This window comes from Mus caroli, unplaced genomic scaffold (genome assembly GCF_978045245.1).
Source record: "Mus caroli unplaced genomic scaffold, Mus_caroli_1 scaffold_4, whole genome shotgun sequence".
Taxonomy (NCBI): Eukaryota; Metazoa; Chordata; class Mammalia; order Rodentia; family Muridae; genus Mus; species Mus caroli.
The window spans coordinates 25,907,501-25,926,638 of NW_028227259.1; the positions used below are offsets into that span (position 1 = coordinate 25,907,501).

General features: G+C 44.0%; 2 pseudogenes; one reads left to right on the forward strand and one right to left on the reverse strand.

Moving 5' to 3' along the window:
* Positions 1-11,348, reverse strand: part of LOC147005043 (disks large homolog 5-like) — a 52,883-nt pseudogene extending 41,535 nt beyond the window's left edge.
* A 3,050-nt stretch (positions 11,349-14,398) lies between these two features.
* LOC147005045 (chromatin remodeling regulator CECR2 pseudogene) lies at positions 14,399-18,761 on the forward strand (annotated as a pseudogene).
* The last annotated feature ends 377 nt before the right edge of the window (positions 18,762-19,138 follow it).

Below are 19,138 nucleotides of genomic sequence, written 5' to 3' on the forward strand. Positions count from 1 at the left end.
GGGAGCTGGGTTGGGGAAGGTATAGGGGATGTTTGGGATAGCATTTGAATTGTAAATGAAAAAAATATGTAATACAAAAAGAAAATAAAAAAACTATTTTCAATAGACATTAAAAACGGAAAAAATAAAAAAGAAATGATGATAAATCCAGAAAATTACGTGGGAAAAGAAAAACCCTTACTCATGAGTTTACATGTTGATACATCTGCTCTGTAAACCAATGTGGGGAAATCTGAAAGAGCTAAAAGTAAATCTACATATCACTTAACATTCCACTCTTTTACCTATGGTCCAATGGAATGACATCCAACTCCACAGAAATCTGCTCAGCTATGTTCATTGGTACTGTAGTCACAATAGGTAGGGAATTTAAACCATCTAAATGTCCTTGAACTGATGAAAAGATAAGGAAAACAGGGCACATACACACAAGGCATTATTCAATTGTGAGGAAAAATGAATTCAAGAAAGTTTCAGCTAAATGCATGAACCTAAAAAATACACTGAGTGATATAAACCATACACAAGAAGAACAAACTCCACATGATGTTGATCATTTGTGATTCCTATCTCCCAATCTTTAGATGTAAGTCCATAACTTGGAGCAACCACAGAAGACATGAAACAAAAGGAAGACCATATATGAAAAGAAGAAGGTCTAGAGAGAGCTATAGCCGGGTACAGGTGATATGAAGTAAAGAATGGAAAAAACAGAAGTGTAGTTGTTGAAGGAGGAGAAAGAACATTGCAGAGGAAGAGAGGGAACATCAATGGTAGGAGAGGCCCTTGGTCCTGTGAAGGCTCTATGCCCAAGTACAGGGGAATGCCAGGACCAGAAATGGGAGTGGTTTGGTTGGGCAGCAGGGGCAGCAGGGTAGGATTAGGGGGAGTTTGGAGAGGAAACTAGGAAAGGGGCAACATTTGAAATGTAAATAAAGAAAATATACTTGAGAAAATATAAAAAGTATACAATGTTATATTTATCTAAAATTGCATGCACACACACACACAAACACACACACACAAACACACACACACAATGTATGTGTGTGTGTGTATATATATATATATATATACACACACACATACATAATTACTTGGTGTGATAATGCTTCCCTCAGGAACCATAGACTACATAAAAAAATACATATTACAAGGCATAGAAAACCTCCTTTGGGTTGATGGTTAAGGGAGCCCAAAGGACAATACAAGTAATCAACTGCTTTCACCCTGTTTTGTCTCCTAAAACTTGAAGGTAAATCCCTATTGGTGAGCACACTATACAGTTTGAGAACAGGACTTAGGGGAAGTGAGATGGGTGTGTTCCAGAAGCCTTCTTCCTGAGAACCTTTAGAGAAGTTAAATAAACATCAACAAAGCGTAACACATAAATTACTCACACACACAAATACACATGCACAAACACACAAACACACAAACACTCACACACACACATATACTCACACACACACAAAGTCTTGATATAGCTGAAGGAGAAAGTTTACAGGAACAAGAAAGTAGAAAAACAGGAAACAGAAAATCCCTTCAGTTATTTTATAAATATTAAGTTACTCTGAATTCAAGAATATTAAAGGTCGGGGAAGGACTAGAGGAGCTGAAAGGGCTTGCAAGCCCTTGGGAAGAACAACAAAATCAACCAACCAGATTCCCCCAGAGCTCCCAGGGACAAAACACTAACCAAAGAGGACCCATGGTTCCAGCTGCATATGTACCAAAGGATGCCCTTATCTGACATCAATGAGAGGGGATTAATTCTTTCACACATTAACTCTCTGATTCATCTCCAGGCTGAGTCAGTTCTATTCAGTAAATACTTACACAGTCACCTGGAACAAGTACTTCCACAATATATTCTTAGATCTTCTATGGCAAAAGGGGAGCTTCAATTGTCCTTCCTAATTAGCACCAACAAAACACAGCAGTTTATAGTCAAGGACAACCGCATCTATCAAAAGCTATTTCCCAGAGTGACATGGAAGGTCATTATATCTGGTGTGTGGTTATCACTGATGCTGTATTGCAAGCAAAACTGAGGCACATGACTCTGGCCTTCCTGATTTATTTTATATTCTTTTGTGATTGTTTTTATTTCCTCAGCAGCTGCACTGCAATGACTGTATATTACTCAATGTTTGGCTACAGAGCCATGGATGGATGTGTGTTACAGAGTACTTTATGTTAGGAGTAGGAGAATTCATGACAGCATGGATACAGTATGGAGGTGAATACGTCTTAAAGTGTGTGTACATGGGGTAAGCCACATGATCCACACACAAGAGACCATCGCCTTGTGGATCCCTAGGTGGCTATGACTTCACACATATACAGGAAAGGATAGCTGGGTCTGGGTTTAGTCAGAGAAGATGCAACTGACCCTAAAGAGACTGAGGTCTCTGCAAGTTTAGAGGTCTGGTGGGGTGGGTTTGGGGAACCTCGTGGACAAAGGTGGGACAGGGGAGGAGGTAGGGGATGTGGAAGAGACAGAGGGTTGATCTGGACTTTAAAACAAAAATCATAAGTAAAACAGAAGCATAAAAGTTTTATTTTTTGCCGGGAGTAATGGCGCACGCCTTTAATCCCAGCACTCGAGAGGCAGAGTCAGGTGGATTTCTGAGTTCCAGGCCAGCCTGGTCTACAAAGTGAGTTCCAGGACAGCCAGAGCTACACAGAGAAACCCTGTCTCGAAAAACCAAAACATAACAAAATTAGTGTTATTTTTCTTGTGTTTCAGACTTGCTTTTCTTTCTAAGCAGAGTAAGTTTGTCACCTTTCTGGATAGACAGAATTAATAGGAGCTAGAAAGTTGAAAGCAAAGATAGCTATTATACCAGCATGGGTTCAGCACATCACCACATCAAGGACAGGGTGAGGGAGTGGGCTGTGGAGCCAGCTGGAGAGCCACAGCCTCATGACTGGACCCTTGAGAGTACCAGGCTCCCCTGTGCCTCATTCAGTCCTCACTCACCTCACAAGATGAGGACTTGCTCACTCTTGCTTGTAGGGAGTAGAGCATTGATCACTTTGACCACTAGGGGGAGCAGTGATGAGGGGTCAGGACTAATTCAAAGGTGTATATGGGCAGATGGTCTGTTACCCTGCCAGCTGGGTGTGGTATAAGAGAAGGAAGAGTGGGTGACCATAATCAGACTGACATTTTCTCAGCGCCATGCTCTAAGTACAGCCTTGGGCAAGTGGGTCCATCATACTGAGCTTTGGCTTCCTTATCTGTCATTGATGATAAGAATCCAGACCTCACATTGATGTTGTTTAAGTGAGATGCTTTGACAGCTGCCTAGCTATTGAAAAGAGATCAATATTATTGCTTATTACAGTGTAGACCCAAGGCCTTCCCTGGGAATAACAACAATAACGATTATGTTAGCAGCAATAGAAGTAAACGAAGGAATTATTGTTATATTTTTCCCATCTTTTCTTTCAGTCAGGTCCAAGTTTAGGAGTGCAGGGGACTGGGCCTGGAGACTGCTGTAGCTGGTTAGGTTCACAGTTGCTTAGCTAGCCCCTGTGGAGAAATAGTGAAAGACACTTTTGGCTACTAGGTCCAAGACATGCATAGTTAGGATAGCCTCTACTAGTCACTTGCATGGTGGTGGCTGTCTTGGGTTGAATCTTTGTCCATTGCACTGCAGCTCAAGGCTTTTCTTAGGATTAAATCAGGGAGAACTTAGGGGGATTTGACCAAGAAGAGACTTTTATGAGATGTGTAGCAAATCCCAACTGTGACAGGCAGCTTTGTTATGAATACCTTCTTTATATACAGTACTGGAAATGCCCAAGTCACTTCTCCTTGCACAGTAGGCCATACAGCATGGTAATTCACTTTATGTTGCCTTCCTTTCTGGAGTTAAAATTTCATGTAAGGAAGAAAATAGATCCTATGACATCTGAACACTTAAAATTGATCTGTGTGGATGGGTTTTTTTTTTGTTGTTGTTATTTATTGTTAATATTTTTGGTTTCTGAACCTGTTTTGTTTGCAAGAGGAGTATGTATTCTACAGGACTGTGACTGTAGCTATTCTGAATTTGGGTGCAGGGAAGCATGTTTCAATATGCCATTCTTACAGTAAACTTTTTTATAACCCAAATTAAATAACTATGTACAAATTACAGAAGCTGACAGAAAAGTCTCTTACATGTACAAATATGGATAAGAGTAGACACAGCAGGGGATAATAGGTGTGTATGCTGAGTGCTTACAGCAGCTGGCTTGCCCTAGGCCACCCAATACTCTTCCAGATTTCCCCATTACTGTTGTGCTCACCTTGTCCAGCAAGAAAATATGCAACAAGGTCAGATTCTTCTCAACAGCTTTCTTTATTTCAGGAACAACTCCATGCTACTGGGGAACTCGGGGAAACCCCTGGACGACCGCCTATATCCACCCCAGCACTGTGGAGAGCTTGTGTCCTCCTGGGATTTGTCAGTATGTCGGACCCTTTGATGTGTAACACCCTCTCAGAGGGTTTGGTGCCAGATTCGGGCTGGAACCTGTGCAATGGCTTTGTTTAAGGCGCTGGTGTACTGGAGGTCCAGGGCATCTTTTGGGTGTACGGCTGCCTACACATTACACCCTTCACTTCACCACCTACCCTGTTCTTGTGTTAAGACTCCCACTTTGCAACAAACTTATCACACAGGGATTTTACACAGTTTGGGGAGTACTTGGATCACAGGCAAAAAAAAAGGTCATGAGGAATCTTTTTTTTTTTTTCAAGTAGAACAGTTTGCTACTATGCTTAGAACAAAAAGAAATACATTATTTTAGCTTATAGCAAAAAATAAACAAAAAAACAAAAAAGAAAAACAGCAAAACATAAAAACAAAACCCAATCCATGCTAAAGTGGTTAGGGACAGGAAAGACGATCTCATTAACCTTGAGTGGCCAGCCCCATGTAGCACTATTGCCCTGTTTCCCATGTTTAGCTGCTGCCAGGCTGTTCATACTTCCAATGCCATCCACCACCTGTGCCTAGCCTCCAGTGAGCTGGCTGCCACTCACACTTCCCCTTTACCTCTTAAGATAATAACACAAAACCCTTGTAATATGCCAGACTAATTTATTAGGGGAAATCTACAACCACAAAATGCCCATGTAAACAATGCAAAACTCAACACATACAAATACAACCTGCACACTTAGATCAGGAAAATGTACCTACATTACTCTATTTCCCATTTATGAAATCCCCAGTTACTTATGGCCCCTAGAGCCCCGTAGTCCAGCACCATCTTCTTATTCCTCCTTATTTTGTCCTTCATTCCCTCTCTCTTCTCCATCTCACTTCCCCTCTCTAAAAATCTCAGCTCTGCCTTTCTTCCCCCCGCCCAATAAGAGCCTCTAGCCTTATCTGATCAATTAAGATTTCACCTGACTGCACCTGTTTTTAGGGACTCTTGAGGGAGCAGAGCACACAAACAGCAATATTCCTTCCACCCCTTTTTGTTCACTTAAAAGGCTCTGAACACAGAAATAGCAGTGGTAATATCAGAGCCGTGTATACATGCCTGGCAGTCTAGGACACTGAGTGTGGGCAGGTCAGGCACTGTACCTACAGATCTTCTGAGATTCTCCACTCAAGTGGATTTGAACCTGTTCATCTAATACAGCATATTCACTGGAAGGTCAAAAGCCAACGGCAGGAAGTGTGGGGATGCCTCACAGGTTAGAGCATCTGCTACTCACTAGAAGACCCACATGGTACCTAACAATCATCTCCAGGAATGGTTGTGATTCCATCTATGCTCTGAGGGAAATGTCCCTCAGGAGGAGCCACATACAGTATTATATTCAGTAGGAAAAACACCCATTCACATAAATGTTCAACATAAGTCTAATCAGCAACAGCAAAACAAAGCAAGTTTATGGTCAAGGACAACAGCATCTATTAAAAGCTATTTCCCAGCAAGAAATGGAAGGTCATTATGTCTGCTGTGTGGTTATCACTTGACGAAGATGAGCTTCGCGAATGCCTTAAAGAAACAGACAGACTAATGCTCTGGTGGCAAGAAGCAAAGCTTTACTGATTTCTACAGCTTAAAAACACGGGTTATGACTTTGCCAATTAGGCCCAAACAATAACATTTTTACATAGTTGCACCGGGCAGACAATATTATCATTTTTGGAGTCATTTCCTCAGAAAGAGAACAAACTTCACAAGAAGAAACTGTTATCTGCAGACCCAAGGATATTTTCCTCTCCGGGTAAATATTAACTCTTGACTAGAAACAAGGAAAAACTCTGGCTCACAGAAAGCCATGTTTAGACATCCCTCCCTTTCAGGAGGGACGACCCCTGAACTTTCTCCCAGTTAATGGCTCTGACCTTTTCAGGCCAGAACCAAAGGGAAGCTATTGTTCGCCTCAATCACTGATGCTCTGTTGCAAGTAAACTGAGGCATATGGCTCTGGCCTTCCTGATTTATTTTGTATTCCTTTCTGAATGTGTTTATATCCTCAGCAGCTCTAGAACAATGATTGTATATTCCTCAGTATCTGGTTCACAGGATCATGAATGAATGTGTGTGTGTTACAGATTGCTATATGTTAGGAGTATGAGAATTCATGACACCATGGATGCAGAATGGCAGTGATTACATCACCAAGTGTGTGTCCATGGGGTAAATAAAATTATTGATACACAAAAGTTCATCACCTTGTATACCCCTAGGTGGCTATGACTTTACTATATAGCCCTGGCTGTCTGAAACTTACAAAATCCATCTCTGGATGTGAGTTCTAGGTCTACAGCAGGGGATAGAAAACCTGAATAAGGAAGATGGTCTCAAAAGTCACGACTTGCAAATCCATTTTTTGCATAAGAAATAGAATTTTTAAAAAATAGGTTTTACAATTTCAATTAATATAGAGATAAAGGCAAAAATAAACAATGAAATAAAAGAATAAGAACATATAACTTCTAAATAACATAGCAACAACTCTAAGAACAAAAAATGAAAACTTCAAACAAAACTATAAAAAAATTATTGTTCATCTTTTTTCTGCACTTTTAGCAGCACAGACCTATAGCCTGTTACTCCTCTTGGACATTTGTTAGCAGTGCAGTCACCTCCGTTCTCTGCCAAGAGGAATTGTCTGAAGAAAAAAGGGAATAACACACTGAATCAGCCATAGCTTCCTAGTTAGGGCCTATTCCCACTCAGGACATGTGATATAAAGAGATTCATCTGAGGAAGATTCATCTGAGGAAGATTGTGGGTGCTGGAGATCAGGGTCAGCAGGGTCCTCCTGGCATGACAACTCATTTTGCAAGATGGTCTCTTCTTTAGCTGTGGCCAATCCCAGCTCTCTAGCAGTTTCTGAGACCTGGGAAAGGAAGGCAGTTACTAAGACACAGGAATGGTGGGGAAAGGCATGGCAGCTGTCAGACCTTTATCTCCCACTACCTCATCTTTACTTGACAGTCAACATTAATATTCAAACTGAAATTACTGATGTGAAATCTGCAGATAGGACCCAGAATTCACTCAAACCTCCACATAGCATTCCACCTATCTGAAGACATGCATGCAAGAATGTGACATGTAATTAACCTGTCACCCTGAGTGGACTGAAGACTAAAGCAGAGTTGAAAGGTTCACTTGCCAGTGATAATAGTGCCTCCAAAGAGGCTAATTCAGAGTCTCACAAGAGGCTAACTTCCCAGAATACTTGTGTGAAAAAAGAGCAAAGAACAGCTACATTCCATGAGGAGGGCGGCTGCTTGGAAGTATGGATTAGAAAGTTGGTGGGAGGAAGCAAAGATAGATTCTATTGTGCCAATTATCAGATAGTCATAGCCTGGCTGAATTGTTTGTCCCTACCTGATGTTCTTTAGTCTCCAGGTTGTTGGTCTTCTCCTGTTCTTCTGTACCACTCAGGTTCAACTCCATCAAACATTGACGAATGACTGCCCAATCAGCCAGTACTTCCTTCTTCTCCTGCTGCAATATCGCCAACTTCTTCTTTATAAGATTCTTCTCCAGCAGGAGCCGGCTGTGCAGGTTACTGGAAACACACTCTGCATGGTAAGTTCCTGCAGCCTCCTCCTCCCATTTCTACTTACAGGTCCCATTAACCTGACCTGTACCCTGATTCCTGTGAAGACCTAATACAATCCACCAGAATACATCCATGACAGCTGTACAAACACCAAATAGCCATTTCATGGAAGAAGAAATATGTGCTGCAGTCCAAACACCAAAAAGGGTCCATGTTTTTCCAAAAGAAACAGGGATCTCCATCTACTCATGACAGCCCATGCATTGGGACAATACCAATTAGTAGGGTGCAACTACATTCAGGGTAGTCATTAGAACCAAAGGGAGGGGACCCTATCCTTGTGTTACACCTCACTTAGCTCTGTAAAACCGTGCATGAGCCCCACAGGCCCAGTACAACATAATAACCTTCTGATGATCTGAATCACTTTTCTGTTTAGAGGCTCCTGAGAATGCCTGGAGAACACTGGCAGTGGTAACAGTCTCCTAGAGACCTAGGAAAACTGAGTCCAAAAATCCAAGGCACACTGATGCCTAAAAAGCATAAAGTATAGAACCAGACCTGCAGTCTCCCGACCAGAAATAAAGGAAGGTAGAAATGGCCATTTCACAAGTGTTGGCCTCCCAGACAAGAACTTACCGATAGAAATTTATCTCCTTCTTGAGCTCCTGCTTGTTCTCTCGGGCCTCCATGTTCTTGTTCTCTAATTCATGTAGGAATGTCATGATCTCCTTCTCCTTTAATTTCAGTTCTTTATAATGTCCATTTGGCCTGTGGTAGGGCCTGGCCCCAGGAAGACAGAACTCCATAAACTTAGGCTTTTAGTAACACATGAACTCAGGCTGGGTCCTGGACTACTGCAGCCATGGAAACCACACACTGCATTCTAAATGCTGGGATTTTCTTAACCTTGGGAAACTGGTTATCCTGGCCCCTGAACACCAGAAGCTAGGCATCTAGATTGAGGGTGCCCTGGCTCCCTGCGTTACTCAGTAGGTCTGAAGGGCAGACTAAGCAGTTATGTTCTCAGGGTTCTAGGCTACAGGTCTTTACCCACCAAACAGCTGTGATGGTGTTTCCCCTGTTTCCATAAAAGGGATTCTAAATCCTGGATACCTAATACTGTAGAGACAGTTATTATATATAATTCTGGAGATGAGTCCAGACATCACCACAGATTTATAATCTGCCCCCAATATACAAAAGTACTAACACATGTGACAACATAGTCAAAGTGCAATGCTATTTAAAGTGGGGACTACCAGGCCTCAGGACCCACCTCACCTGGATACTCTTAGGTAAGTAAATCCTCAGGCCAAAACACCTACCCCTAGATTCCAAATTGTGGAGAGAAATAAAAACATACAAAACATATTCACAGGTCTGTACCTGTGCATGCACATAGACTCACAGACTTAGACCTATACACAGGATGGAGAAACAAAGAGTGAGAGAATGAAAGAGAAAGAGAGACAGAGACAAAGGGAACACAATGAGAGGTAGAGTAATGCATGCAACATTACTGCCTCAGAGTATAAGGCACACAGACAAACAGGAACAGGCATGAACTTCAGGCATTCTAATCAAGCACTGAGAAGAAACATGTGGGACCAGGCCCCTCCAGCTGCTACCTGGAGGTGCCAGCACTCAATCACCTGCCAGACAAGTAAAAACACAACTGCAAACACACGTCACCTAGAAACCTCCTGTCAAAGGCTTTCCAAATGAACCCTCGGAAATCATCACTGCCTCTATCCCTGAGTTCTTTACTCAGACTCCAAGTTCCTCTTTTCAAGTGGAGGGAATACAAGAGTCTATTTCCCTTCTTGCTCCTGACAAAACTTCAGGTGGGGCCACTCCTCTAATAAGTATATAGGGGCATGAAGTGAGGCCCAGTTATGTTCTGGTGGTATAGCTTCCTAGAACCCACCCCTTTAAAAGCATAAGATGAAGGAGGCATTGCAGACCCCGGAATGACACCACAGGTATGGAGCAAGGTATACCTCTTGTTCATGGATCCCTCGGTCACAAAGATCAGGCGATCTCTCAGCTCATTTGTCTCCTGGGTAGTGAGCTGGATCTCTTTGATCAGCTCGTTCTCTTCCTTCTCAAACTGCTCCTTGCTCATGACAGGTATAGGGGATGATGTCTGTCTGTGAGCCACTGTAGGTAGATGAATATGAGAATATTTGATGTGAGAATGCAAAGAGTGTGGACTTACCAAAGAGAAGGAAAAAGGCCTGTAACATAGTGACACCACCAAGAGATTGGTCCCAGCATGAGATTTCTTCTGAGTGGATCTCAGTTCTACCATCACTCTAGAGAGATCAGGTGATGTAAGTAGCCAGATGTATCCTCATTCCCCCTTAAACGTGCTTATGAGGACCAGAGAGATGTCTTCTTCAGGGAACAACTTGGCTTCAGAGCCCTGTGGTTTCACAAGTCAGACTACAAATTCACTATTAAAAGTATTTGAGATCTTGTGGATGCTCAGATATCCAACCTGTTACTCTAAGCCAAGGAATTGGCTTAATAAGTCAGGCAGGGGGAGAATATGTTCATCACATTGATCAACTTCCACCCTGAAACACAAAACATCCCAGAAATAAAAATAGAATCCCCCTCTGGGTCTATCAACTGCTTGTTCTTTGTTTACAGTATAGAAATGGCTGCCACCCACAATTGGTGATAAAGAAAGGTAAGGTAGGAACTGTCACAAACAGGAGGTCAGAGTAGTTCTGAGAACATGACATCATGGTCTGGAGCACCATTCTCTCCCTGTGACTAACGTCACATAACTACAGGAGCTTAAAGAAGCCATGGACTGAAATGCAGGTATTCCCTCCCTCAAACTGGCATAGCTTAGACCCGCTGTCACTCCTGATGGTCTCATTCTGTCCCCAAGTAACACCCACAATACCCAGTGCAAGTCAAGACTTGAAGTTCATAGCCTAACAGCTTTGACCTTGCCAACTCCTGCCTTAGGGGATTGAAAAGTACTGTTCTGAAATCCTTGATGATTCAAGAATTGTGATAACCATGGAAGTTTTTTTGCTACCCAGAGTCTCCAGTTCCACATTACTAGAAAGGCCAGCTCAGGCCACCCCTACCAGAAAGCTCAACATCCACTTCCCAGGACTTACTCCTCATTCGCCAATTCCACCTCCTTCGTCCTTCATTACTCTCAGATGGAAGGCCAGCATCCTTCCTCCCCTCTCTGGTCTCTCTCCCATCCACATTGGTTCTCTGAAAAAGTCTACCAAGTCGGGCAAGCAGGGCCATCACTGCAATGTCCAGTCTCTGACTGAGAAATCTCAGTCAGCTTGTTGTAACTACAACACTGGTGACATCACAGAGGTTGCTTAGAACTCTCCAGGAGACAATAGAATGTCCAAGAAGGGACTGCTGATGACATGGACTACATAAAGCCTTTGGTTCCCTGCTAATGTTCTCCCTGTACTGACAGGAAGCTGAGCTGCTCTTTCCTGGGGCATAGCCATTGAGCACATCCTCCTTCCAAAGCCAGGGTTTGCTCTAGGCTTGATTGGCCACACCTAAGTAATTCCTATGTATCTAACTCTGTGTTTCCTTTCCAAACCCTTCTCAGAAATATCTCATCCTACCTTAAATTTTCCTCAATTAGCAATAGGAGCCATTAAAACTTAGTGAGAAATCATACCAGTTTGAATATGCAGCCAAAATCTTCTCCTGTCTAATCATATACAGGTGCATGAAATCTCATCCATGCTGAGCCTTCAGGGCTGGTTGCAGTGTGGGTGTGTGTTAGGGACCACACTCATGAAGCCTTGTGTTTAGCATTTGAAATTTGCCTCAAGATCCCTTAGGAGGGAGACATGCAGTCATCATGCTTCTGACAACATTCTAGAGATCTTTTGGCAAAGGAAACTGAAATATGGAGCCACCAATGTGTGACCATCAGATTGTATGGGGGCTTTTCTCACTGCACCAATCTCATGGATCAGTATTGCTTATAGCCCTCTGTGTGCTAGACCATGAGTTTCTGTATGAAATAAATAATATATTCAACAGAGGTGCGGATGTGCAGGCAGAAAATATAGGGTAATACTATAGACATAGGTTAGTTGACTGGGCAAGGTACTAGCATCTTGTATTTGGGTTCATGTTTGGCCCCACAAACCACACAAAACCCAATTTCCGTCAAACATGAATGATTCATTAAATGCAGACCCTAAAGTTGATTGATCAGAACCATTGCTCAGGATTTGTGCCTGAGCCATAGCTCAAAAAATCTATATTTGTTAAATTATAAAGACAGAAAAAAAAACCCAAAAACCAAACCAACCAACCAAACAAAAACAAATGAAAAAACAAAATTAGTTCATGTAAAGTTAGGGAAGTATCCAGTGCTCTGTTCGGATCAGGCCATTTTAGATATAACTGCATATTGACCCTTAATTTGAGGGGTCCCATGGAATGGTTTATGTACCATTGTAAGATTAACAAACCTCATACAGAACACAACAGAATGTGGACACCATGACTTTGCTGAGTCAAGTTGTTTTCTCTGTTGATGATTGGCTGTCATATGACAGCAACTATCTGAAATAGGGGGCAGACATAGAAATCAATGACTTTTGCTATACTGTGCTGTACATGCCTTAGCATTAGATTATCCAGGTCTCTCACAATGACTAGTTATGTTTCCACAGTACTTGGAGGCCCCACTTGGAAGCTCAAATATAGGAAAGTGGAAGCAGAATTGTCTGAGCTCAAGGTTAACTTGGTCCACATGGGGTAATTGAGACCCTGTTTCAGAAAACAACACCGAATCACACGCTACATCAAAGGCCTCAGTTACCAAGTCTTTTCTATTATAAAGAACTTACCATTCTCTCCCTTCCAGTCTTTCTTTCTGGGAAGATGGAGAAGTGAGAATGATCTTTCCATTCTAAGGACTATGTTCTCTGTTTCCCTTAGCCCACATTAGGAAAAAATGAAAGTGAGTATCATCATCTGAACAACTGATTAATATCCACTGTTGGTAGTGTGATACGGTGCTGATGACAATCTTATCTTCCTTTAGTGTTGCTGACCCAGCAGGAAGTATTAAGTGCTGAGGCCAAAGCTCAGAGAACCTTTCAAGGGGCTAGACAGAAGCCATCAGAGACTCTCCACATCCTTGTCCTGAGATGAAATCCAGGAACACAATGTGAACGTGGTGGCCAATTTACCATACATCAAACTTCTACCTCCACATTTCTATGTTCAGTACAGGAAAGTGTGCATGCACCTCCATGCCAGATTGATCTTGATATATGTCCCAGGGCGCAGACTTTTTAGAGAGTTGGTTGTAGTCAAGCAATTGGTGCCCTCAGTAAGATGTGAAGACTATCAATAATAAGTGACCACACTGTATTTGTTTAAACATTTGTTGATATTGAGCATATCTGAGGAATTGGACACCAGCTCTGCGTCCCGGTCTTTTTGTGCCTATACCTTGCTCAAAAGGAAGGTGGGAGGACAACTTGGGTTCCTCTGCATGGATAGAGTGAGGTGAAATCGGCACCGACCAGTCTGAGCAACAGTGCTGAAGCCCTTTATTTCAAGTAAAACACACATTCTCTGTCCTCCTTGAAAATGCTCCTGTTGAGGCCATGGACCTTGTATAAACATGCTAACATCATGCAGACATCTTTCCTAATGATACAAAGTTCTCTCTGGTAAGGCTTGCCCCCTTACCATATCTGTAGGAAATTTGTTACATGGCAGCCGTCAGTCTATTTCATGCTTTTGCCATAATATGCTTCCAAGTTGTGATGGTTTGTATACTCTTGTACCAGAGAGTGGCACCATTAGGATGGGTAGCATTGTTGGAATAGGTGTGACCTGTTTGCAGTAGGCATGTCAATGTGTGTGTGGGCTTAATACTCTCATCCTAGGTGCCTGGAAATGGGTCTCTTACTAGCAGCCTTTGGGTGAAGATGTGGAACTCTCAGCTCTGCTCTTGCCATGCCTGTGTGAATGCTGTCATGCTTGATGATAATTGACTGAGCCTCTGAACGTGTAAGCCCGCCCCAATGAAATGTTTTTATAAGTCTTGCCCTAGTCATAGTGTCTGTTCCCAGCAGTAAAACCATAACTAAATCAGATGTTGGGACAGCCATTGAGGGAGGGGGCAAACATGCGGCTGCTTGAGCGAGTTTGCAAGCTACTCCCCCAGTGCACTACCCCTGTCCTGGCCCGCCTCTGCTTGAGCTCTTGCTAAGCTGAGGGAGCTGCCATTTGCTGAGTGAGAGGCGCTGCCCTATGGCCAGAGTTGGAGCTAGCAAGCAAGATTGAAGCAAGCAAGAGTGAGTGAGTAATCACAGCAGGGAGATGTGCCCAGAGGAAGGCTGCATGGCCATGCTGGGCATGCTCTGCTCCTGGTGGGAAGTCCCAGCCATCACACAATTCTGCTTGTTCTTTCACAAGGCGTTATGCCTGCTCAACTTCGAGATCGAGGAGTTAGAGGCAGCTCTTCACAGAGATGACTTGGTATTTATCAGTGATCTGATTGCCTGCCTGCTTCAAGGCTGCTATTAGCGAAGAAGTATCACGTCTCAGACATTCCACAGCTACTTGGAAGATATTGTTAACTAAGGTTGTGAGCTTGAAGAAGGAAAGCCCAATCCTCTGAGAGATCCCAGTTTTCAAACCTTCCTCTGCGTACAAGAGTAGAGATCCTGCATCTCCTCTGTGATTACCCGCTTGTTGCAGATGATGTCTTTGTTCTTCTCAAGGGTCTGGATGCAGACAGTCTCCGAGTTGAACCTCTAGGTGAAGACAATTCAGGTGCACTGTACTGGTACTTCTATGGGACACAAATGTACAAAGAAGACTTAGTACACGGAAGGTCCAATGGAGAACTCTCCTTGAGCAGGGAAAGTGAAAGGCAAAAAAAAAAATGTCTCAAATGTTCCTGGAAAATCAGACAAAAGAAGAGGAAGGCCTGCAAAACGAAAAAAAAAACTACAGGAGGAGATTATATCCAGTGAAAAGCAGGAAAAAAAAATCCTTGACATCTGACCTACACAAAAGAAATGGATTCGGAGGGGCAGGCCAAGGTACTTGGTGGATCCTGTGTCTAACAGAAGAATGGAGACAGGTTACTGAGAGCTTCCTGAGAGCCGACCTCTCTCCAAGAGCAGCAACTCTACAAGCTCCTTAGCAGGACTTCCTGCCTGAAATCTGCAACATGATTGCTCAGAAGGGAAAATGTCCACAGGGCACAAAGCCAGAGCTGCAACACAGGTTTATATCTGTCCACCTGCCCATCCAATTCATCAAGCTAGAGGAAACTCCCATGCTCACCAAGATAGAAAAACAGAAGCACAGGTGGGAGGAGGAGGAACGACCGATCTTTCTTGCAGTGCAGAAGAAGGAGCAAGATCAGATGTTAAAGGAGGAGAGAATGCAGGAAAAGGAGGAAAAAGGTCAAGGCAGTGGAAGTCTGGGCTAAGAGGAGAAAGCTCAGGGAAGAATGAGCATGGCTATTGGCTAAAGGCAAGGAGCTACTCCCAGAACTTTCCCATTTGGATCTGAATTCTCCTATGAGGGAATGGAAGAAGACCAAGGACCTCTTTGAATTGGATGACGATTTCACTGCCTTGTAAAAGTTCTAGATGTGGCGAAGGCTCACAAGAATTCCTGGCCCTTCTTGGAACCTGTGGATGAATCTTATGCCCCCAACTATTACCAGATTATTAAGACCCCCATGGATATTTCAAGCATGGAGAAGAAATTAAATGGAGGTTCATATTGTACCAAGGAGGAATTTGTAAATGTCACGAAGACCATGTTCAAAAATTGCCGAAAATACAATGGTGACAGTAATGAATATACCAAGATGTCTGACAATTTAGAGCAGTGTTTCCATTGGGCCATGACAAAACACTTTCCTGGTCAAGATGGAGACACAGATGAAGAATTTTGGATCAAAGAGGATGAAAAATGCTAAAAAAGAAGGAGTCAGTCTGGTAGAAATAGTGGAAGCCATGTTTGGACTCTCTCAAGAAACACAGAAGGGTACAGCAGGAAACAGCCACCAGTAAAGAATGGGGGAAAATCATTGCCCGCAGCACACTGAGCTGCCTCCTCAGGGGACAATCAGAGCAGCAGTTCCATACAACTCCCTCCAGAGGTCGGCACATCAAAAGGCCAAGGCTTTTCTTGCCCCCTGCATTGTGGTAGGGTGCCTAGTCACGCATCCCTTTTAAACCAGATGAAGCCAGCAGCACCAGGAACGTTTGGCTCTCTTCAAGGATCAGAACCCATTAACTTACATGGCTCCTCTCCAATTCCAGAGGTGCCCCCAGAGGAGCCCTTGCAACACCCAACCTTTGCTATACAGTCTCCAGTTGGAATTAGTAACCATTGGTTATCCCTGCTCAGTGCTTCAGACCTTTCCAATATGGTGTCACATGTACCATCCTTACAGCTTGGGCAGATGAATTGTCCCAGTCAAGTTGGAAACATGTATCCACCAGCTCCATTCCAGGCAGGATTTATTCCTTCTAGGCATGGTGGGACTCCAGCCCGACCCCCAGACTTTCCTGAAAGGTCTGAAATTCCTCCTGGTCATATTTATCATTCATACAAGTATCTAAATCGAGGACACCCTGCTGTTTGGAATGGGAACCATGGTACTGTAAACCCTGGATGTTTGGGGCCAGTTGAGAAGCCCCACCTGTGTCCAGGACACTCTCACCACCCTCATACCATTGGTCATGTGATGGATGGCCGAAAGTGATGAGACTACCTATCCCACCAAACCAGTGGACTAAACAGTCAAGCTTTCTACCTCATGGTGTTCCTTCCTCAGTGTATATGCAGCCACCCTGTAAGTCTGATGGACATGGTTTGCAGACACCTCCAACTCCAGCACCAAGTCCTGGATTCAGAGGGCCCTCCCAGGTGCCCCGGGGGGCACAAGTAGGGAATCCATGATGGACAGCCCTGAAATGATTGCCATGAAGCAGCTCCCCTCCGGAGTCTTTCCCCCAGGTATGCCTTACCACACCCCTCCAGCGCACTCCTCCCCAATAACTGGTCCCTCTCCAAAGGTAGCTCATTCATCATCAGTATGTGTGTCAGAGCCCGAGACTGCATTGGACAACCCTGGGAGTACACAGGAGATGACTGAAACACAAGAGCCTGAGGAAGACCCAGAGCCTTTGCCTGGACATGAAGAGAAAGCAGCAAGCATTTGTTCTTCAGAGGGGGTATACCTCAAACAACTACTTCACCCTGCACCTCCCTTGCAAGCCAGCGGTACCAGGCAAAGCTCACCACAAGAAAAGGAAACAGAGGACTTCTGACTCAATAGTGATGCTTCAGACTCTGCAGACACTTCTAACACATCAAAGAACAAGAACACCTGGCCTTTGGACAATAGCTACAGCAGCCCAGCTGTGCAAGGCTGTTTGAGAGACTTCTCCATAGTGGCAGAGATGGGGAATCTACCTGAAAATGAGGTCCTTGGTGAAGCATCTCCCTGTAGGTCAGAGGGGAAGGGCCTTGATGGTAGTGGTCCAGAAAAGCCAATCTGCCCCAGTGGTAAAACATTGCAAGAAGCCATGCTATGCATAGGACCGAATGCTATTACACCTCTTTGCACAGATCCCGGTTGGATGGCTGGCAAGGTGAACCAGTTTTCTCCCTTATACATGCCTGGCATAGAATACTCTAACTCAGCTACACAGTACTCTATGAGTCCAAGTTTGCAAGGCTTGGGCTCTATGATGGGAGGAAAGTCCTCAGGATCACAGCCTCAGTCCTTTCCTCCCAGGGGGTTCCAGGATAATGGTCCCCAACCTGGACTCTTTCCTAGGTACCATCCTCAGCAAGGAATGAGATATACCTACCAGCCTTCTTCTCTGCCTTCCTACCACCCCTATCAGAGGACTCCTCATTATACATGTCCACAGGGCTTTTCTGATTGGCAGATGTCTCTCCCTTCCCAGAGAAGCCCAAGTGGACCCCCAGGGAGTCACCCTCCATGCTCCCTCTTCCCACAGAAGAATGTCCTGTCTAGTCTGCAAGGTTGTGAGAAACTAAATTCTGCCTTAACTCCTCCAACTCAAATGGATGCAGTGACTGCTAAGGTTGTTCCTCCTGATGGACACAATTCTGGTCTAGAAGAAGAAAAGATGGATGAATCTGTGGAGAGGCCAGAGAGTCCCCCAAAATTCTAGATCTCAACAACCATGATGCAGCTCCCAAGTGGCAGAACTCACTGTCAACCAGTGTCTATCTTTATGGAACTCCACCACCATCTCTGAGTTCAGGAATGACTTTTGGTTCATCTGCTTTCCCACCCCACAGTGTGATGCTGCAGACAGGGTCTCCATACACTCCTCAGTGATCAGCCAGTCATTTTCACCCCAGGGCATACCCATCCTCTGTGCCTGCCCATCCACATCCCCACCCAGTAGCCACCCAACCCAATGGACTCTCTTCAGAGCGTTCCCTCAACTTCTGTCACAAAGAGGGCCTAGGTCACTTTCAGGCTTCGATGATGGAGCAGACTGGCACTTGAAGCAGATTAAGAGGCACATTTCAAGAAGTACACAGACCAACGGGATTGCAAATGCATCCAGTCCAGTCACAGTCCTTATTCCAAAAGACCTGGGCGCCTGTGAAGTCACCAGAACAGTTGCTGACTCATAAAATCCCAATACTTCCTCTGGATCCGAGCTAGTCTAGGGAGGACCTAAGCCCTAAGGAAGTGGATGGCTGCTTGTGGAGACCATAAGTCAGGCCTGGCGGATTTGGAGGAATGAATGCTGTACATCTCTGTTTTGTCTTCCGGTTCCACCTCTTCACTGTGAATCAAGTCTTCCTCAGAGCTGAACAGTAAAAGCCTTAGGTGCATACTCTTTAGATAACTGGCTGGCCTGTAGCTGGGATCATCTGCACAGCTGACAAACTTACCCACAGCAATATACCTGGAGTTCTTGTTGGCTTCTCCAAATCCCAAGACTCTTGTCCAGGGAAAATCAATTTAAACTTGGGTGGAGTGTACATATAATGCTGGAGTGGTGCCTTTAAACTTTCATGAGCAGCTAATCTCAGGTA